Below are 22,437 nucleotides of genomic sequence, written 5' to 3'. Positions count from 1 at the left end.
TTTGGCTATTTAGGGGCATAATTACCCAGACTGCATTCCCAGAAATAGTTGCTATACACAGATCAGTCCAAATGCTTTCTACAGAGCTGCTCCTCGTCCTAACCTGGTTCATTATTATGGAGCCGCAACAAAACCCATCTCAAGTGGCATCCATGGATGCAGCTCTCCTTGCTGAGAAACCACAGTCTTAATTACATCTTCTTCTAAAAGTACACTAAAATGCTCATAAAAAATTAAGACTATCTTCAAACTTATACCACACTATCACTTGGAAAGCTCTAGGTAAAGAATATAATTCAAATACAATTTCTATTATAGGACACTTTAAAATATACATTTATTTAAATGGCTTGACTGGCTCCTTTTCATAAAGCAGGTCACCCCCAAAAAGGATTATTTTATGTCCCCTGGACATGTATGGAGCCAGTGCTTCACACAAGGGTTTTAATGGCAAAAAGATGAAAATTCTTCAAAGCTTTGGCATATTTAAGTGGTTTTATGCCTGGGTTTTGTCAGTATTGGTAGGTGGGGGAAGGAGGGCCAGAAATGAAATTGAGGGAAAAGTAAAAGAAAGAAAGGAAACATTAGAAGATGCAAAATATGGGAAAAGACCAAAAAAAAAACCAACAAAAAAAAACCCTCATGCTAACAACAGGAGGGAGAGACCCCCTTCCTGACTGAGACGTTCATCAGTTTAATCAGGGGGTGTAGTGCCTACAAGCTGGGAGTACACTTTGAATACTTCTATTTTTCTAATGTTTGTTTTGTGGGGGGCTTATTCTGGTGTGGCAGATGTGAATTCTGATGTGGTGATCTACATGACCTGATCCCAACAGCCAGGTTTATTCTCATCAGAACGGTGCCATCAGGCACAGAAGTGTTAAAACCTTCTGAGAAGGACTAAATGATCCATTGTGTTTTAGCAACTGCAGCCTCATTTCCTACCTGCTGCTCCTTCTGTGGTCGCTCTGAAGCAATTATTTCAGATAAAGTGGTAAACAGGCCATTGATGAGAGTCCATCAAGAAATCATTATCCCACTAGAAGCAATGTACTGGTTGTTAAACAGAATTGGAAGGTATGGATGCAAAAATATTTTTCTTACTTTTTTTAGCTTCCTTTTTGACGGGGAGGGGGAGGGCAGAAGGGGCTGGAGGGCTGTCACCACATTGTCTGAGGCCTGGTAGGTGAGGTGCAGTGGCACACTCTCCACTTTGCACTGCCCATGCCATGGGCTGTGGCTGTGCAGCCAAGGGCCTGAAAGTGCTGACAGTGGAGCAACAGCAGCTCAGGCTGTTACAGGTGAGAGACAGATTTATTATCTGTCTGTCTGTCTACCTGTCTATCTATCATCTGTCTAACATCTCTTATCTACTATCTCATCCAGCTATTTATAAATCTTGCCCCATTGCCTTGCATACAGCAGAAATTTGTTGTTCCTGCAACATCCTGGGGAAAAAAATCCTGATTTGACTCTGAAGAGCAGCTCCAGGAAATCTGTCCAGTCTGAATTGCTAAGAAGGTAGAGAAAGCCAGGCAGGATTTGACTGGGACACCTGGATTATCATCTAAATGATAAGGTAATGAAGGCATTTGTGCTGTGAGCTCTTTCTTGCTGAGCAATGCTGTAATATTTTATTTAATGGTTTATTGTGGACATCTCATGATTTAACATCAGTGAGCTGATTGAACATCAGTAGGCAGAAATAGCTGGGCATGTGTATGGGGTGCAAGGGACAGAATGTGGGCACCTGCTCCCTAGCCAGATTCCCACTCTAATTTTGGATACCATTTTAAAACATTATTTTTTTTACCTGCAAGTTATCAACCCAAACATTCCAGGTATGTTTCCCTTTTATAAATCTGTAACTCTTACTGACTTTCTCCCTCCAGTCCAGCTGATGTCTGAGTCAAAGTGTCTCCCCAGTTCTGTGGTGGCTGATGGTGTGGATCCCATTCTGTGGGCGTGGAGCTGACCTCTAAAACTTGTGGTTATGTGCTGAGGTGACAGTACATGAAAAGAAGCGATAGTTATCTTTTCCTCATCTCTTCAAGAAACAAAGATCAAGTAAAGCAAGAAAATATTGGTTCCAAACAAAAGCAGACTCCGAAAAAGAGCTTTACATAAAATATTTCTGGAGCTTAAAGCTCCTTCTCCAAACATCCCTCCCTCCCGCTTTGCTCCAGGCTGGCCTGTGGGGGTGGATCTGGTGCCCTCCTGCTCCCAAAGGAGTGCAGGTAGGGAATAATTACTGACCCTTTTCCCCACACCTGGACACAGGTGTGACTGCACTGGTTTGTCTCCTGAAGGGATCCTCACTAACCCACACTAAACCCTGACCACAATAAAGGATTTCAGGCCTCCCTGTGCCACTGAGGGCTTTAATCAGGACGAAGTGGCACTGCCAGAAACCTTCCTGATGGTCAGTCAAGGCAATGTAATGCAGCAGCTCAGCCTTTTTTCTTTTTAAGATGTTCTTCCTTCCTTTTAAAAAACATTTGTCTTTAATCTGATAAAATAAATATGTAGTATCTCTTACCATTTGTTTTCCCCAAGGGAACTTCATTTTCCCATGGTTATGAGTTGTGTGCTTGTAAAAAAACTCCTTGTTTAAAGGCCATGATTACTGCTGAAGAAATCCTATGGAATCTAAGCAATGGGTTTGTGCAGAGTGAGACACAGTATGTCCTAAAGAAATAGGCTACAGTTCCAAATTGAGCAGATTTTGGTGCCTTTTTAAATTAATTTTTTGTTTGTTTGTTTTTTTAGAGTGCCAGCCTCTTCTGTCTGCAGAAGCAGGTGAGGAACCCAAGAGTGATGAGGCTGCTGTGACACCAGTGGCACATTCAGCACAAGACCTACAGCACTGTCAAGCTGGGAACAGAGTCCAGGTCAGGAACAAACATTTCCTAAAGCGCTTAACAGATGAAGGTTCTGGGACTGGCACCTGAGCACAGACATCCCAGAAATTCCTTTTCAGCCCAACCCAGAACAAACACAATTACAATAATAATAAATGCAGCCATTACAATAATAATAAAAATGGTCTTTCCTAGCGTGCAGTGCCCTGGGTCATGGATGGCAGCCTCCCCCTTTTGGTGGTACAGGTTGGTTTTGTGTCACTCCCTTGAAGGGCTGACTGCAGCTGCTGGCAGGGCAAGGAGAACAGCAGAATTCCTGAGGACACTGCCACCCCAAACAGTGTCTGGGGCCCCGGGGAGCTTGGGCGCCATCCGGCACAGTCACCCCAGGCACTGCCTGTCCCTGTGTCCGGAGTGTCCTCAGCAGCTGGTCCCTCCCAGCTGGCTGCCCCTGGCCGGGAGGCGAACACATGGATGGGGCACTGCACAGCTGGAGCCTGAGGCAAGGGCAGGAATGTCCAGCAATGCTTCAAGTCCTCACTCAGGATGAGCAGAAGGGGAAAACTCCTTTATTTTGAGAGCAGTCCAGAACCAGGGTAGCTCACACTGCTCCAGCCACGAGGGAAGTTCCACATCCCCTCGGAGCCAGGGCCCAGCTCAATGCCAGGGATCTGTTTGGGCACCAAAACTGCTCTCAGTGTGCCGGGTCTCACCGTGGGACACCAGCAGTGCTCACACAGCACAGGGCATTGTTCAGTCAGCAGAATTAAGCAAGTGCTGAATTAGGCTTTGCTGTCAGGACTTCACCTGCCAGTGTTTGTTTTTTTGCAGGAGGAACATCCCTCATACCCTCAGTTCTCTCCTAAAGGAAAAATACAATATTATCTCAATTAAACAAAAGCTTTTTTTCTACAGCTGTATCACTCCAAATGGAGCAGGATGACAGGCAGATCAATGTAGGTCCTGTAATTCAGAACAGGTATTCAGAATTGTTTCAGAGAGAGGGAAACCTTTTCCTCCCACCAGTGTAATTTACAATTTATGGCTGGGAAAAAGCAGGAGGGGGGTGTTTGTGTGTGTGTGTTGCAGTAACTATTGCTGATTATCACCCCTGGACTCTTCTCTTTGTTTTCCTTAGATGAACAGTATTGGGTATCTGATCCAAACAGAATCCATTCAGAATTGCTGGACTGCTGCACAAAATGGTGGTGTGTTGAAAAATGCCTCCCCCCCCCCCCCTTGTTGGCAAGTCAGTGTGGTACAAAGATGGGAGCAGGAAAGGATAAACACATGTATGGTGACTGCAGTGAGCAGGTGCAGGGATAATTCCCAACACAGCCTGTAAAGCCCACTGCCATTTGAAGGTGTCAGCACAGTAATGGGAGATGGATGGGAGCAATTCCTGCTGGGGCTCTTGCCAGAAGCACACAGTGCCTGAATCCACACTATTGACGCTGCTCTCCCCTCATCTGAGCTGCATTAGAGACGCTGCAAGAAGAGGACTGTGGACAGGGACAGTGGGATGCTGTTAGTGAGTCACACAGGACAGGAACTGGGAACTCAGCAAAGGCCATGCACTGTAGCACAAAACTTGTGTCTGCATGAAAATCAAACCCTCCTTACTCCATGTGTGCTCTGCATGGTGGGGATGGAGCTGCTCCTGCAGCAGCAGAAAAGGCCCTTTAGCTGCCCCCAGGTGCCACCATCAGGATGGCAACACCTGTGTCCAAGGGATAGAAAGAGGGAAGCACAGATGGACACACAGAAGCCCCCAAATGGAGCATGAATGGGGATCTGCTGCTGCTGGCCAGGAAAGGGTCAGTTTTATCCACTATAAATATACAGATTTGATATATAATGGATATATAAAGGTAAGGATGAATGGAAGTAAGGGAGGACAGACTTAGGAATGGATGGACAAAAGGAAAGAAGGCAGGAGAGTCAGCTGGAAGGAAGGACAAACAGAAGAAAGAATGAACAGGAGGAAAGAATGGGTGGAAAGAGGGACAGAAAGGGACACTAAAGGACAAACAGAAGGAAGGACAGATGGATGAAAATAACACTGGTAGAATAAAGGGATGGAAGCATGGGCAAAAGGAGGAAGGAAGGAGTGGAGCACAGAATGAAGAACAGAAGGATGGAAAAGAAGATGGAAGGGGTAGAAGAAAGAACATGTATAGACAAAGGGGAGGCAAAATGGGTGGAAAGACAGATGGAAGAACAGAAGGAGGGAGGACAAATGGAAGCAGTGGCAGAAAGAAGGACAGAGAGATGGAAGGGAAGGAGGGATAAAAACTGCTGCTGGAAAGATGGGAGAAGAACAGAAAGAAGGATGGAAGGCCAGCAGCAGAAGGAAGGAAAACTGAAACAGCAAACTGAAAGAAGGGAAGAGGCTCACCCACTGTGCCTTGCAGGTCCTGGCCCATTCCACTGTGACACCAGCAGAGGCGATGCTCATGCCTGATGTGATGTGGGATGGGGCTGTGCTATGGGAGGCAGCAGCAAAATCATTTGAACTTGATAAGCAAACGTCCTCCCAACTTAACAAAGCCCCGGTGGTAATGGGAAGGTTATGCCAAGTGTTTCAGCGCTGACTGTCATGAGGGGAGTTTCCTCTGGGCCAGAGCTGCACAAAATGGTTTCAGGAGAGAAGAAGCCAGGAAAAGCCTTTGCTGCCTGTGCTCCAAGCGCTGCTTTCCCCCAGCAAACGCAGCACCTTGGCACTCGTTACAACACGACACAGCCACCCCGAGAGCTGCGGGCACAGCAACGAAGGCAAAATCTGCAGAGGAAAATTTGGATGCTGGATTCAAAACTTGCAGTGCTTTTTAAATGTACATTGCAATTCATCCCATGGAGGGTCTAGAGAGAGCAAGAGTGACCTATTTGCTTCAGCTCTGAGCCTAGCTCTGGAGAGCTGGGTTTAGTTCACAGCTCAGCCACAGGCTAAAATATTGGACATGATGTGTGCCCTCTTTTCCCTTCTCTAACGAGAGATTATTATTTCAGTGCCTCACACTGGTGAGAAAAGACAGAATTCATTAACCTCCCTGTGTTTTCAGATACTCTGCTCACAAAGGTCACATATAAATTATAGTAAAAAAGTGGCTATTTTAGGGGATTAAACTGAGTTAACACACCAGGAAGTATTAATATTAAAATGAGCAGCTGGCATTAGATCTGGTACCAGTACCTTGGAGAAACTAAAGAAATACCTCCCAAACTCCTTCATTTAACATCTGTTTTTGGTTATATCAAGGAGGGACTGGAGTTGTAAATCCTGATCACAGTTCTCTACAATCACAACAAATTGTCCTTTTCAGCACACCCAACGCCTGTAGAGACTTTGCTCCTGTCACCATGGAAAAGTGATTTCTTTGGGCCAAGTTCACCCTTCTGGTCTGAGCTAGCATTGGGTTCCAGAGGGCATTTTCCCCTGGGAAGTACACTGGGATACTCATCCAAAAAAACCCTCCAGCAACAGTGCTGTGGCAGTTTCCTGAGGTCAAACCAAAATGTGTGTCCAAACATGAAACAGAATTAGCTCCACTTCCATTGCAGGTACCACAGATAGGAAAGGCAAGGGAAGTGAGAGTATTAAAGAATATCTTTAAACTTTTTATCCCAATAATGATATTTTTGTACAAGAAATCTAAAAAGATTTACAATGAACAATAGTATTTATACACACATATAAATATATATATAAAATTGTATTTATATGGAGATGTATAAAGCAAACCTGTTCCATTTTTCCTCTTTTAGGTCAAACATCCCTTGTTCCTTTTCTGATTCCCTCTAACCATTACCTCTCTCCTCAGGAACTCCCTTTGACCTGCAGTACTGTTCAGCTACGTTTGAGTTTTTTTTCCAGTAGATGGTTTTCCAATTAAAGCCAATTAAGTCTGTAACCCAACTTCGTTGTCATTCCTTGTGATTTTTAGGGTCTTGCAATTTTACTTTCTCCCTGAAAGGCCCACTCAGGGGATTGCAGAGCAATTCCATTTTTATTAAAAAGAAAATCTTTGAAGATATCATGCAAAAATTGAAATGATGGATGGGAAAAGCTAAACACCCCAACACCTTCTCTTTTTTTAAAGCTTTGTGAGCTCTTTGATGCTTCAGTTGTAATGATTTAATGCTTGGAAGCAGAGGGACTGATGAAGATGTCAGCCCAGAGCCTGGTTCTAGGGATTGCTGTATCTGAAACACCAAAGCAAAATACTTTTCTACTGCTTTTTCAACTGGTTTTGGTCTATCTTTAACCAAAGTCTCTTCTGCTGTAACTATTTAGGTAACACAATTTAATGACCACTCAATTTCCCAATGAAAAAAGGAGAGACTTCAACAAATGTCTCCACCGCTCTTCCTGGTGCAATATCCACCTCTGCCAGGGAGAAGAGCCACCAACAGTTCAACAGGAAGTGAAAACAATGAGACACAGAGTTCGATGGGAAGAACAAAACCACATGTAAAACAGGTTTGAACCAGAGTTTCCCACTGCTCTCCCTCAAAAGCATTCCCATCTCCAATAAGTACCTGCTGCCCACTTGCTTCCAAGTGAAATTCTCAGGGACACTCAGACTGCACAGTAGAAGTTGCCAAGGAAACTGGATTCACTTATGATTTCACATGTTGATTATTTCAATCTCCTTTTTTTCCCCCACCCACATATATCTTAAAATTAGTATTGTCCTTCATGGTCTAATTACCACACTGGCATTGCCATTCAGGACAGGAAATTGGATTTGCTACCTGAATCCAGGCTTGAGCCACTCTCTTTCTTAAAGCAAGACATTAAAAACCCCTTCAGAATTATTTTTTCAGTAGATTACTTCAAACTGCCTTTTTTCCACACTGATAACCAAAATATCCAATGGCCCATCCAGCTAAAGAGCACAAATACAACATTCCCCGACTGAGCTGGTGCTGTAAAACTGAAAGTAGACAAGGAAAAAAAATGGATTTCTCTTTGTTGTTGTTTTGATTTTTGCGAGTCACCCTACTGGGCATTCGCCACACAATCCCAATGCCTTCAAATGCAGTGGGAGGTAATATTGACCTCAGTAAAGCTGGGATCCCCAGTGCATTTCAGGAGGTCACCAGCTCCCTAGTTAAAGTCAGCTGGAGCTGGAGGAAGCACTGAGATGCTCCAGTCTGCATGAGGTGGAACAACAGCTCAGGGACTGGACAGATCTTCAGGCTACACAAATTACAGCCATAGTTTGTACAGGGACAGCTATGGACTCTTAGGGTTTGAAGAGTATTTTTAAGAATTCCATATTTTGATCCTAGTCCTGAATTTTTCCCCTACTTTGATCATCGTTCTGTGCATTGTTTGAAGAGATACTCAAAGCCATGACCTTCAAATGAGAGCCAAATGACTGAGCACAGTTGAGGGTGATCATTTTCCCATCACCAGCACTGTCAGAACAGTGTTGTTGAACTCTGGGCGTGTTTCCATTTCTCCCTTGCTTTTCCGAATGATATGAGAAATGCACCACGTGGCAGAATGAGAGGAAATTAATTAATAGAAAATTAAAACATGAGCTCCTTTACTCTCATGAGGAGACCACCTTGCATTTGGTTTAACTGCACCTGTGAGAATCTTACCTGACTGAGCCTTGCAGCAGGTTCCTCCCAAGCTGTGCGATGCAGCTCGGTCAGGAGGGATCGTGGCCTCTGTATGGATTATCTCGTGCCTGGGGCTGCTCTTAATAAAGAACAATTAAACAGAACCTGGCAGAACACCAAGGATGACACACTGTTCCTTCAGAGCAATGGGAGTCTCTGTAATCAGCTCCAAAATTCAAGGGAGGCTCAGGACTATTCCCAGGTGGTCGCACCTTCCCCTCAGAGCCAGTGTTAAGGAATAGCGGCAGGTGTGTGCAGGTCATTTGGCTGCTGTAACAGATGTGGCAGCTGACAGCTCCACAAGGACTGGAAAAGGGAATTCTGGAACAATAGAGCACAGTTGACTCAACGGATAGTTTTGTGGAATGGAGCTATTTTATCACATTTTAAGTGGTTTAAAAATTGGGTATTGGCAGGGGATCATTACACAGCTACCGGTTCCATTAAGCAGCTGCAGAGTTGACAGGGTTAGCACAGATACTCCGTTTTTCACCTACTGCTGCTTAAATCCAACTAAGACCACTGGAGCCAACTAGCTCCAACTGACACAAGCAGCTTTTTTAAACTGATTTCTGTTAAAAAAAAAAAAAAAAGCCATTTACATTAAATTCCTTACACACTGATAACCCTCTGAAGAGACTCATTGGCATGGGAAGAAAAGTAAGCAGTGACATGGTTCATGGAGTGGATCCAAACGCTGGTTTTCCAGAGGACTCCTGTAAGATCTCGTGTCAACCTGCAGAGGTGAGAGGTGGAGCGGGGTGTGAGGAGCTGTAGCAGAGCCCCCAGGGACGCCCCTCTGAGTAGGACAGAGACACCTGGAAGTGTGAAGTGCCTCCATGATGCAGTGACACGAGACTCCCAAGTATTATGGCTTTGATCTGGCCCCGGTCCCCTTTACACTGTTAGAAAGTACACATGGAATTAAATCCGACTGGCGCCGTGATCAATACTCTGAGGTGCTTTCAAAATTAAATATTTATTTTGGAGACTCCCCTTCTGAAGTTCCCTGGTTCTCCTTAGGAATTCAGTGTATTTCATTACACCAAAGAACTTACACCAAAACTGTTATTTCATCTCCCAGGAAAATTAATCAGTGTCTTCCATCAGCTCCTACAAGCTCCATCTGTCATGTCTCCAGTAGCCCTCCAGAAAACACTGGAAAGCACATCTACACATTTCCTTCAAAACTCAAACCTAACGGTTGATTAAAAAAAGGGAAAACCAGGGAGTTTGCAGACAAAGAGCATCTTTGTTTGTTGACAGCAATGAAATGTAACTTGTCACCAGCGCTGATATGTTGTATTAATGGCTCTTCTGCGAAAACACTGGGCTGGGTGTAATAAATATTGATGTGAGCACACTGGGTTGGGAAGTGTGTGACAGATGGAGACTTTTTAAGGTGAACATAAAATCATCTTCAGTATTTCTCCAATTTGAAACTCTAATATCCCCTTTTAACTGGAAGCCATTATTATGTTTATCACCAGAAACAATGTTTGCTGCTGATACAGGAGATAGAGGGGGGAAAAATATCCTTACCTGCTGCTGCTGTCAGCATCCCTGAGGAACCAAACTGAGGGTAAGATCTCCAAATGGTCTGGAGCATTAATGTCTGTTGTGCTTCGGGCTTTTTTATTTTTGGTATGTAAATATCTTGATGCTGCCAGTGACAGCCTGGTTGCCATGGTTACTTGTGAACCAGCCTCTCCCTCAACCTGAGGAGCCAGACTATGTTTTCTCCTCCACACTGGATGGGTCCACATGGACATTCCCAGAAAGAACAGGTCCCTCAGGAGCTGTGGGACCGAATCAGCATCCACCACTCAGAGTGTGTTTTCATGGAAAAGGACGTGAGGACATTCCTGATACTCTATAGAAACAAAATAACTGTATCTCCTCACCCTCACCAGCCTTTCCAAGTTGCTCAAAATCTCCTTTCTACACAGTACATACTAAAGTAATTCTTTTGAGGGAGCTGAGGTTACACAGACTGTCTTTGGCGCAAACACGGAAGCCTCCCCTCAAGAGCTCTCACGCCCATGTGCCACATCCCATGCCCATCCAAAGGCTGCTCCCCTACCCAGGCAGCTGGAATCGGCCCATTGCAGAACGTGCCCTGGAGTGACAGGGAAATAGGGTTTGCTGAACCACATGCATGTGCCAAAGAAAGGAGTCAGCTAAACCCAGGAGAGAGGGAGCTAAAAATGTAATGAATATCCACAAACACACCAGCTGCTCCCTCAAAGGGGCTCAATTAAAAGATAAATAAAATTAGGTTTAGTTAGTCTATAAAGCACTGGGGGATTTTCAGCACCCCATTGTGCAAGGGGGTGCAGAAAGCCAGAGGGAGGGATTCCTGCTCCTACAGCCCTGTGTGGGCATGAGCCTCCTTGGGAAACTCCCACAAGCAAAAAAAAAAAATCAAAATCAAACCTGGAAAACCCCAACCAACCTCAAACATTTTTACTGCTGTCAAAGAATAGACGGAAGGAACAACTTTCTACTCACTTTTCAGGTGGGAACCATGGCACAGGGAGCTGGTCCTGACTCACCTCTCCCTGAGAGCACCACATCCTGCTCAGCACAGCTGGGAATGCTCCGGATGGAGCAGGAACAGCAAGGGACAGTGAGGGGCAGCCCCATTGCAGCTGCAGTGTGAGGGCAGAGGCAGCAGTGCTGGTCCAGAACACCCCAGCATGACTTGTGTGAGTTCTGTCATTCCTGAGAAACAAAGAAAAGAAAAGCCAGTTAACCCAAAGAAATGAATGTAAGGTTTAAATTGACTGGAAATTTTACCAAAGCAATGAGCAGCTTCACCCTGCCCCACCCCAGGGGATCTGAAGGTCACAAGCAATTTCAGACCATGATTACTGTTTTTAATAAGCTTTAGCTTATAATTTAGCCAAGGTTACACACACTGCTTTGAAAAGGTAAAAAGCACCATGAGAGAAGAGTCAGGTGCCATTTCACAGCTTACAAACAGTAACTGTGAAATCCAGTGATTTGGCCTAGCTTGTAGAGGAATTTGTACCACGGCCGGAGACTGAGACTGCAGCACCCGATCGCTCTCCTGCTGCTTGAGCTGCAGGAGCAAAAGAAGTGACTTGGAGAAGAACGCAAACAGATCTGCATTGGAACAAGCACACAGGGAACATAAATGGCAAAATGGCTTTTAAAAGTATTTACAACTCATGAAGAAGAACAACATATTTCAGGTGTTGATGGGCATCAGATTTATAGAGAAGAATTTCTGCTCAAGAATTTCTGAACAATCTGTACCATGGAGCGCAGGTGGCAGAAATAGGAGGTCAGGCTGACCAGGGATGGTGTGTAGGGATTCAGAACCCAAACAAAAGGGAAGATGCAGAATCTGAGCCAGAAGTACTTGACATCCAGAGAAAGGTTTGTGTAGAAAAGGTTTGCTGCTTTAGGATGGAGGAATGTGAGGCAGTTAAACAGTGGCTGCTTCTTCTCATGCTTTAGCTACAGTAGCTCACATAATTCACATCTCACCCCAGCCTAGTGCTGTGCATTATATAGAATTTACATGGCATGGGAGAGACATGGACAAACAAACACTGGCATCACAGAGGAATTCAGAGACTGGGACCAACACTGGGAATCATGGAGACCATTCCAAGCTAGCAACAAAACCCACTACAGACTGATGTCAAGGAGGTTTTAAGGAGTTGGTGTCTAACTCTAGAATAGCATCTCCCTCTGAGGAAAATATATTTGGAATACTGGAAGGCAAAAATCCAACCCCAGGATAGAAAGGGAAAATCCAGTTATTTCATCTTCTCTGTGGGTATTACAAAATATTTTTTGGCTAAACTGGGTGAATTAGTTTAAGAATCTGCTATTAGACATCACTAAAAACCCAGCATTTACAGAACAGCAGCTGTAAAGAACAAGGCACTCCAGGTCCAGAAAAACATGAGTTTTCTGAAGTTCATCTTCAAGCAACACTACTGAAATACAAACTCAAGTCTTAACACCCAACACTGTTCTACAAGTGCTGGTGGAGTGTAAGAACAAAAGCCCTGAATTTTTAATTGACATGTACTTTAAAGAAGAATTTGACTGCAAAGATATAACAGAGATGGAGAGCAGAAAATGCCAGAAAGCAAACTCCTTAACCTACCTCCATAACAGAGAACATAGATCCAGTACAGTATTTAAAAACCACAGGAATATTCCGACAAGGACTTACTCCTACCTGCAACAACCCTCAATCCACTGAGCTGGTGTAAGGCCCCAAAAAACTCACCTGATGAGGCTTTTAAAAGGACTTACAATGGTTCCTGTACTCTGAGTTCGACACACGGGGGAAATACGGACAAGATTCTCAAGAGGTCAAAACAACACAAAAGGCTTTACTGGCAACTTCAGAAAATCAGAGAACTGTGGCAAAAGGTTTAGTGCAACATTCAATCAACAGAAAACACTTCCCAAAGCATTAACTTAGCAAACTAAGCCCATTTAAAGTTACACAAAAATTCCAAGAAGAGGGAATTAGAAGAAGGAGAAAGAGACAAAGAAAAGACACAGAAAATCACACATATAGCTACCAACCCCTGGGTTCCTGCAGTGCTCAGCTGATAGGAACTGCAAGAGGCAATAGGGCCAACACAGGTGCCCAAAATACCCCTTGGCCTTCCCAGCCCCTTCCCCCAGGTGGGACTCCCTGGCATTTGGCTCCTCAGGACCTGGACTGGGGCTCCAGGGGCAGGTGTGGACATTGCCTCAGCTGTGCCAGGGAGTGGTGGACACTGCCAGGTTGGGATACAGGCTCTGGGGATGGGGTGTGGAGCAGGACAAGGCCCAGCCTGCCCCTGCCCCACAGAATGTCTCGGGACATCCATTCTTCCAGTCCCTCACAGCTGGGTGCCTAAATCCTGGTGGTGTTGGATTGTACATTTCTCCAGGACTCACATGAGGAATTCAGCACATTTTATTCAGCCAAAGCCATGCCACACGCCTACAGGATTGCTGTAGGCTTGAGAACTGGCCCTGAGGTGAATAAATTCCATACCCTGTGACATTCCTTGCGCAGCTCCACAAACCCACCAGTGCTTTTAGCCAGCTCACTAAGGACCAGAAGCAAATCTTTATTTTACGGATTTCCTCAGCCTTCCAGGTTGAAAGAGCACCCAGGAGCTCGAGTGACCTTTACAAGACAATCCCTATTATCACTTGGTTTGTCAGACACGGAGTTCAGTCACATTCAAGGGGCAAGGACCCACTGCACTGAGAGGAGAAATCAAACAGCAGTTTCGGAGTTGAACCATCAACTGACCTCACCAAAGTATTCACAGCCCAAATCTTTACTTTCCCAATGCTTAACGGTCTGGGGGTTGGACAATTCCTGGAAATGTTCTTTAGGATACAGGAGGGTCAGTCCAGCAAGGCTCTCTGCCTTGCCCTGCCTGAAACTCCCCCACAATTCTTTCAGCCATCATTTCCTTTGCTCTTCCTGCTCTTTTCCACCCCTGCCTCCCAGCACTTTTCTGGGCACATGAGTTCAAACCAAATGGGCTAAGGAGGAAGCCAAATCCTGCCATCCTGTGGTCTGAGTGGCGGCTCCAACCATTGCTCACTGGAGAAAGCTGGGCCCCCACCAACCTCCTCCCATCCTACAGTTAAAAAATTATCCCCGAAACAATCCTACAAGTGCTTAAAACATGCGATAGAGTCCTGCGATCCTGAGGAAGCAGCAGAACCTGCAAACCCTGTGTGGAGGAGAGCTCCTATCATTCCTGGTTCAGCCTGCTCAGCTTTAACATTTACAGCCCCAGGCTCGGCCCCTTGTGACCATCACCCTGCAAACCTCCTGCTCAGCTCTGATTTATCGGCTGAGTAAATCCAACCAAAACGCGGCAGTAAAAGAAATTTGTGGGCTAATTTACTGCTTCAGTTTAGGTTAAGGTTTTTAATAGTTATTTGCCTTTATATTTTAGATAAAGATTTGTGAGAAGCCAATTACCCAAGGCAGCACAAGTAGCTGTGACAGCTGAATTCAATGCATGAGCTGCCCTTAGAAAGCACTGCCTGATTTTCTGATAGAAAACGCTACAGTTAAATAGAGAGGCCAGAGCCTGTAGCCTGAAATGGGGAAAAAATGATGAAGATAATTCGCATGGAACGTGGCTTTTGAGGATAAAAGCTTCCCAAGAGAAGAGAGGGAGATCATTACCGTATATTTATATAAAACCAGGGCTACGGGTTTTTGTGGGCTCCATTGAAGCGGTGCCAATTTACACCACCTCTAAAGAGTTCATTAAACCTCTGTCTCACCAGCGCAGTGCTCCAGCATTTGAACGTTTGTTCATCTGAGAAATTCATTATTCTTCTAATCCTACTCAGTTCCTTTTTTAAGACTGGGTGTGAAATGTTGATGGTTCCTGCATTTTTTCCCTGCATTTAAACACCCCGCTGCATTCCCTGCAAAGTCTGGGAAGTTACAAGTGTCTGTTTAGCTGGAATGGGAGGAGACGTGACACCCACACTGGAGCTTTTTAACTCAGCTGTGCTTTGGGTTCAGGGCTCTGCTGCCCCTCAGAGCAAAGGGCCTTTTACTGCCGCCTCATTGGGTTGTTTGGGCTAAACTCAGTAAAGTCAGATGAATAATTTACACTGAGTTTGGATTGATTTTGTGTCTTTTTCAGTTTGCCAGGGAGCAAGGAACCAATTGCAATTCCTCATTAAAAATCACTCCTGCTTTTAATTCCTGCAACTCCAGTTGTGGACACTGAATCTCAACCCTAAGCCTTGGTAAGCTCAACTCTGCATTTTCCTTGTACTGGTGCTTCAGCAGTTATGAACTAGGAAGAAATTGTCTAAATAATCTGCAACACTCAAACATCTGTTGCTTTCAGGCCACTGGCGAAAAAGGGTTTAGCATTGCAATGTAAGAGCCTTCCCAAAGTAACTGGAAAAGGGACAAGAGCCCTAAAAAGGGAGATGGTTTCCTTATTTTTAGTCATCAGCTTTCTCCAGCCCCTCACTGAGCAGTGCCCAACACTCTGCTGGTGCTGCCACAGTGGATCCTGTCAGCCTGCAGGAAACAAAAGCTATAAAATGATTTACACTGAGAGCAACAGGCCTGTTCCATATTGGCATATGTTAGCATTCAGCATGCAGGATTTGTGGCTGCTGGCACAGAAACTCCCAGAAGCGACACTGAAATCAGCCCCAATTATTTTGCATATTCTTGTGTAACAATAGCCGTGCGCTGAGCAGGCAGTCACGGATTCCCGGGAACAGTCTGGCACCTCCATCCACACCTCCCGCTCGGAGATCCGCAGCACAGGCGCTCCACTGGAGGGTTTTTAGTATCACCGTCAGAGATCAGGCTGTTACAGATCCGCACCCACAGTCTGGGTTGTCATCCCCACTCCAAAGGAATTTCACTACCTTTGATTTTGCATAGGGGCCAAACCCAGAAGTAACAGCGCACCAAAGTTCGGGAGATTTGGGATGGGGCAAGGCACTTAAAACACTAAGCCTACGTTTGCAAAGCACAAGTAACAGAAAACTACCACAGTAATCTTCTCTAGGCTTAAACTCTCGTGTTCCTTCCAAGAGATTAAAAACATATGCCAGATCAGAGTAATTAGAGGGTAAGCACTCCTTGTCCTACTTTCCTCTCCACTTCCAGTGAGGCGATCCCGCGCCAGTCGCATGAGAGGTTTCACCACACTCCTGTCCCTCCCTGATCTCTGAGTGCTGCAGCAACCCTGCACCTCTGCACATTTGGAAATATGGATTTACATTCTGTGGCTTTGGGAGGAAACCTCCTCCCACACACTTGGAATTCATTGCTAAAGTTCAAGCTGAGGCATTTTGTCTCTGTCAGGGAACAGTGAAAATCTTCTGATCCCCTGCTATAGAGATTAATTCATTAATGACCAAGTGGATTCCTCTGTAGGTGTCAGGCACTTTCAAGGGTTTACAACAAATTACACCCAACACTGCCCAGTCTCAAAGTCAAGAATGTGTGCTGCTGTAAGGTAAAAAGCTGTTGAATCTCACCTGGGGAAAGTTCTGCTGTGCTGAAGTAAAGAGAGGAAAAAGAAAGAAAAAAAAGTCCTGCTTTTCAAACAACAGAGATTTTGACAAATATCCACCAGAAAGCTTTTCCTCTTTCATATGTATTATGACTATTTTTGCTTGGCTTTTCTCTCATTATCTCCAATATATTTTTCAGGCCAAGGCTGTTCATTTTGAAAAGTGAAATGCAATACTGAATAGTTAGAAGCTTCTCATGGTGCCATCCCCATTAGCTCAGGATCTGAGTACAGAGCATTTCCCATAAATAATGCACAACTTAATCCCTCTGTATTTTTTTAAGAAAACCCCAACATGCTCCAAAGTAACATGAGGGAAGAGAAACACATTTCTGTAAATACATCCAACTCCTATAAACTACCTAATCAATGACTTTTGTGATACACTGAGCTGAACAAATGATGGTTAGTGAATAATTTAATGACTTCCGGCAGTTTCTACTCCAGAACTGACTGGGAACAGTTTAGATTTTCTCCAGCACATTTTCTTCTACAAATTTTCTCCTAAATAATTTGTATGAACGGTTATTGCTCTTCCGAGCATTTGTGAGCACTTCCCTGTGCCTGTGATTGAATTTGAGCTCTTTCAGACAGTTTTAATTGGGTGCATCAATCAAAGAGCATAATTTCCTTTTCTTGACATAACCCTACCAGCCAAGTGTCTTTTTCCCCACTTGGTAATCCATTGCCTAATCCAGAGTGATGGTCCCTAATCTCTGCGATTTGGGAGAGCATTTAGGGATGTGCCACTCTCTAAACTGGTTAATTGCTTTCCTGAAGAGAGGTAAGGATAATCTCAGCTTTAATGAGTCTCTAAATTAGCGGTTTTAGGTTATTAAAAAGTGTAAATTTAAAAAGCTGCTGTCCCCACCTGTCCAGTTTCTTCACTCCAGATGAAAGCCCAGGGGCTGGTGCAAGCTGGCACTGGGCACGTCTGTAGGTGTGGGTGAAGCTGCTGCTGTCCAGGCACAGCCCTGGCTCTGCCACCCCCCAGAGCACCTATAGGAACCACTTTGCCAGGATCCCTCCAGTTCAGAATGCGACGGTTTGGGAGGCTGGAAGATAACACAGAACCAGTTTTTAGCAATACAGGTAATGGAAAATGTGAAAACATTCCTCTTCTAACAGAGTGGAAATTCAATTTGGTGAACACAGTCAAGGAAGATCCTTCAGGAAAGGAAAAAACCAAATCTTACATCACATATAAAACCTGAAATTCTCTCAGGATGCATCTTCAGAAAATGTGGCATTGAACATCTGAAGGTGAGAATGGATTTGCAATAATGGCTTTTTAGAGGAAGATGAATATTTGATTATATTGTCAATGTGTATTTCTAAAAAATACGCTACACTCTGAGTGATGAATTTGAGCTACAGTTATTTCTAAAAGTGGGCAGATTTCGTAGGATCTCTGCTCTTCCTTCCCCCAGAGGTGCCATTAATTCATCAAGACTATTTAGACTACACAGAAAATGATGGTAGCTGGAAAGGATATAAAGTTTTTGTTTGACTTAAGAAATTTTGTGCTCTTTAATTCAATAACTTTGTAAGTCAACATTGAACACATGAAATTAGGACCTGAGCTAAACAGCAAGAGGATACTGAGTTTTCTCCTTTTATGAAGGAATTGTGTTAAGGTCAGCAATGACAGAAAACTCTTCAAAGTGTTGCTTAAGTGTGGTGGGCAGAGAGAAATGAGGCCCTTCCTGCTCCCATTTCTGTCCATCCAGTGGTTCTGATCTACCATGTGCTCGTTACTGTTCCCAATGCAGTGAAAAACTGGAGACAGCTGAAATTGTCTTCAGTAACCTTGCATTGGTGGAGGAGCAAAATATTGACAGCCTGATTTTATTTGTTTCGTGCCATAGGGCTGTCATTTCAATTTTCCTTCAGGATTATGTTATGCCATTTATGGCTTTTCTTCAGTAAATTGTTGACTCAAGTTGCCTTTGGACCCTGTTCACTATTTCTGGCTGAAACTTTCAGATCTAATGTTTTCAAACTTACTATTTTTCACTGAAAAATGCCCCTGTCTTTAAATATAAACTTTCCCCAGATTCCTGCATTTTTTGGATGAACTCCTGCAGGAGTCAAACCTTACACTCAAGTGTTTTGTTTAGGAAAAAAAAATTCCTGTTTCTGTCCTAAGGAATGAAAACTGAATGGTTCAATTACTCATTTCAAAGCAGCTCCTCCTTCTCAAGCTTGGAAACTACATTTCAGTGGAGGAGAGGAAAAGAGTGGAATATATTTATTGAACTAAGGCAACTGGAAGAAATTAGAATCACAAGGAGGAGCTTTGTTTGTTTGTTTTGTGCCCATTTCAGAGCAGACACCATTTTTCAACAAGCTCTGCTGTTCTCACACCAGATGGCTTTATTTTTCCAATACTTTATTTTCCTCACATACATTTTCACTGCAAGTATCTTGCACGTGGAAGGAGGATGGGAATGCTTTTTATTAATCTGCCAGATATTTAACTATGCACTAACTCATCCTGGCATCTGAGCCAAATTTGGGGCACCAGATGATTCAATGTGTATATTCCCAGTATACCATGGAATAGCAGGAAGGGCTGGATTTTCCCTATTCAGTAATTATCAGAACTACAAAAAGCTGTTTGCTGAAGAAATGCTTCCAAGGGTTCAGTTAGTAAATTAAAAATGGGTATCAGCATTTTGTTAGATTCCTGTATCAACTCCCCATTTAACAGGCAGTTGATTTTCATCCTTGCAGGAATTTGGTGAGTTTGGGGGTTAGACAGAGCAGTGGGGCTGAATTCAGCACTGCAGAGAAACTGTTCAGCTTCCGCAAGGGAGACAGAAATGTGCAATTAAAAAATGCAACATCCACCACCCATGTTTGTGTGGTGTTGTTTTCAGATCAGCCTTCATTCCCAGCCTTTAAGTGGAGAAACCATTTGGAAACAGCTGCAGCAAAGCAAATGCTTTTAGGGTCTTGCAGGTATTCTTAGTATTTATAATAAATGAAGTTATGAGACAGCTTCACATGTACATACAGCTCTCCATTTATAGTTTGTCTGAAATCTATTAAATCCCAATTTGGCTGAAAGGAGAGAGGAATGCAGTGACTGAAACTCATAGCACTCACCTAGGAAAAAATATTCCAAAAGGTAGCCTATCAGTCTTAAAACCACTTTGTAGCCTTATTTTGGTCATCTCAGCAAGCGCAATGCCTAATTACCACTTGGACTGCATTTCTCTCTGGAGCCAGTGCTCATTAAAAAAATCTCCTGAATTCAGTAGATCACTGAAGGCCATCTGAAGCTGGGATGCCTCAGTACCCAACCCCCCAGCGCAGCTCTTCTCTTTAATATCCTGAAGGGGCTAAAATAGTTTTCCCAGAATCCAAAATGGGTTTTTATTCACCACCAGAGTCACAAAGTACATTTTGCGGCACAACCTGATTTTAAGAGGAGTTTCTCTCCCAGCTTTGTTGTGAGAAAGGCTCCTTTCTCAGTCTCCTGTTCCCTCCTCCCTCCCTGCTGCCCCTCTGAGCTGAGATCCCTGTGTGTGCAGACTCCCCCCAGGAGCTGGGATCTCTTCATTTCAATCACATTCTAAAGGCTGTTATGTTTTGGAAATCTATTCCTTGAACCACTGGGGCAGGGAACCAAGGGAATATCTTTGCCTTGTTTCCAAGCTAGGTTTATTGCATCTGGCCAACTGTTTTACAAGTCATTTAATATTATCCTCTTGATTAAGTCAAAATATTACCTACTCTCCACTTAAAACACTTTCTCCATCCTCCTTGCAGGATACATTGTTACAGAAGAAATAACCATTAGCACAGTATATTGGAGGACTCAATTATGTTCACAGCCACAGAAATACTGTTCTTCCTTTGATGGTTTTCCACCAAAATGTTTGGAAGGGAAGTTACAGTTCTGTTAATTTCCCATTTTAATTTCCTCCAAATATTTCTGTCTAAGAAACAAAACCAAACAAACAACTAAACCCATTTTGGTAGGGTTCAACAGAATCAGTTCATCTTAATTTTCCAGACCCCTTTAACACAGCTTTGGTGAGCCAGGCTTTACAGCTTAGAGTGGACCTTGCACTGGGAGAAGATTTTTGACTCCTTGTAAAAAAAATTTTTTTTCCTAGTTTTTTATAACATGCTTCCAATATTGTAGTTTCTTTAGCATTTTAACCTTTCAGAAATAATCCTATTTATTGGAAAGAACTTCCAAACAAAGCCTTGTGTAAATGAGATCAGTGAGAGTAACCTATTGGTAAGTGATTTTCAGAAAAGCTTCAGGGCAGCACCACGATCCCAGGAAAAACTCCCCAGCTGCAGAAATCAAGACTGATTTTCCAGAATCTCCACTAGCAGAGGCAACACTTGCTGTGCCTTAGCTTTCCTTGCCTAGAGGGAAAATCTTCCACCTCCTGAAGCCTTTTGAGGCGCAGGTTTCTCTGGACACAGCTCTTGGTGTGGTTCTCGGGGTGTCTGTGCAGGGCCAGGAGTTGGACTCAGTGATCCTGCTGGGTCCCTTCCAGCTCAGGAGATTCTGTGATTCCATGCCCAGCTGACTGCTCGCTGCCAGGCCAAACAAGCCCTGACCTTGGACAGACCCTCTGGGCACTATTTCAGCTCAAACTCAATTAAGACATTACTGGACATGGGATTGGCTTCCTCAGCACTGCCACACCATTTCAGGATGGATCTAGGGAACAGGGTGGTTTTGAAGGAGACTCAGATCCTGCTGCCTCAGCATTCCTAACCCTATTTGCCATAAACAAGGAAGAAACCAACTTTAATGAGAACACTTAACGCCAAAAATTTTGCAACTGCTAATGTTTAACTATCTGATTACATTATTAAGAATTTATTCTATTTCGGAGGCACTGTTTGACATTCTCAGAAGATGTATCAGCCTCATTAGGAGGCTGAGAAAGGCAGAAACTGAGCTTGCAGATGAAATTTAGTTTGTTGCTGATACATTAATATAGAAACAAACACTTAAATTGTGCCATCTGTCTGCCTGCTCCAGCATTCCAGGAGGAGGCACAGGAGCTGTGTTTTCCTTTAGCCTTCCCTTGGCCCATGGTACAGACTTTGTTGCTGCAGTAGCCAGTTGATATTGGCAGAACACAGCATTTATATAGAATGGTGAAAGAGAAGGAGAGCTGGAGTATAAAATACAAAATTCACAAAAGCAGCATTGGCCTTGCAAGCACCACTGCTGGTACATCACCAGGGGAATTTGTGTTCTGAGCATGAAAAGCACCAAATGAACCAAGTATGTCTCTGTCTCCCAAAAGGTAAAGAGGGACCACGTTTTCTCTCATTTTTAAGGTCTCTGGCTTCTAGTTTCTTGTTTGAACAGATACCACACAAGACAAAAATCTGCCTTAAATCTCATTTTAATTTCGTGGTCACTCTTTTCCCCTTTTTCACCTGTTCTCCATCTTGCAGAGCTCATTTCCCAGCCCGGTGCTAGCGACTGCCCGCCTGGAATGAGGCTCAGCCTTCAAAACGTCAAACACAATGAAAGCAAAAAAAAAAAAAACAAACCATAACGAAAGTGGCCGTGGGGACCTGAGGGCCCCTGGCTCAGCCTCAGCCAGGCTGAGCTCCGCAGCTGCACAGACAGGGAGGGCTCTGCCCCCAACACCCCCACGGGACGCGGGTGACCCGAGCCGCCAGCTCGGACATGCTGCGGACAGGGACGTGTCTGCAGGCCGCCGTCACTCACACACAGCGAGCAGCACCAGCTCGGCACACTTGGCACTGGGAAAAGGAAGAGCCCAAACTGCCAGTCCCGCTGCCCGAGGACGCGTGTTCCTGGCTTGGGCACTGCGCACCAGCTACGGAAACAAAGGGAGGAAAACCAGAGTTCGTGG

The 22,437-nt window shown here is 44.3% G+C and overlaps 2 long non-coding RNA genes across 3 annotated transcripts in view; one reads left to right on the top strand and one right to left on the bottom strand.

Annotated features, from left to right (window-relative positions):
- The first annotated feature begins 1,426 nt into the window (after positions 1-1,426).
- Positions 1,427-22,437, top strand: part of LOC116441650 — a 35,994-nt gene continuing 14,983 nt past the window's right edge. The window contains exons 1-3 of the long non-coding RNA XR_004239206.1: positions 1,427-1,579; positions 2,770-10,077; positions 15,167-15,272. This is a non-coding gene — a long non-coding RNA (uncharacterized LOC116441650). The remainder of the gene's footprint in view (positions 1,580-2,769; positions 10,078-15,166; positions 15,273-22,437) is intronic.
- LOC116441649 overlaps positions 10,071-22,437 on the bottom strand; it is a 178,983-nt gene continuing 166,616 nt past the window's right edge. For both annotated transcript variants that reach the window (XR_004239205.1, XR_004239204.1), the window contains exons 6-7: positions 17,439-17,622; positions 10,071-11,219 (exon numbers count right to left, since the gene is read on the bottom strand). This is a non-coding gene — a long non-coding RNA (uncharacterized LOC116441649). The remainder of the gene's footprint in view (positions 11,220-17,438; positions 17,623-22,437) is intronic.

Source organism: Corvus moneduloides, chromosome 3, assembly GCF_009650955.1.
Source record: "Corvus moneduloides isolate bCorMon1 chromosome 3, bCorMon1.pri, whole genome shotgun sequence".
In the NCBI taxonomy this organism is placed as follows: Eukaryota; Metazoa; Chordata; class Aves; order Passeriformes; family Corvidae; genus Corvus; species Corvus moneduloides.
Note: the sequence above shows the minus strand (reverse complement) of the source record. Positions and strands in the feature narration are given on the sequence as shown.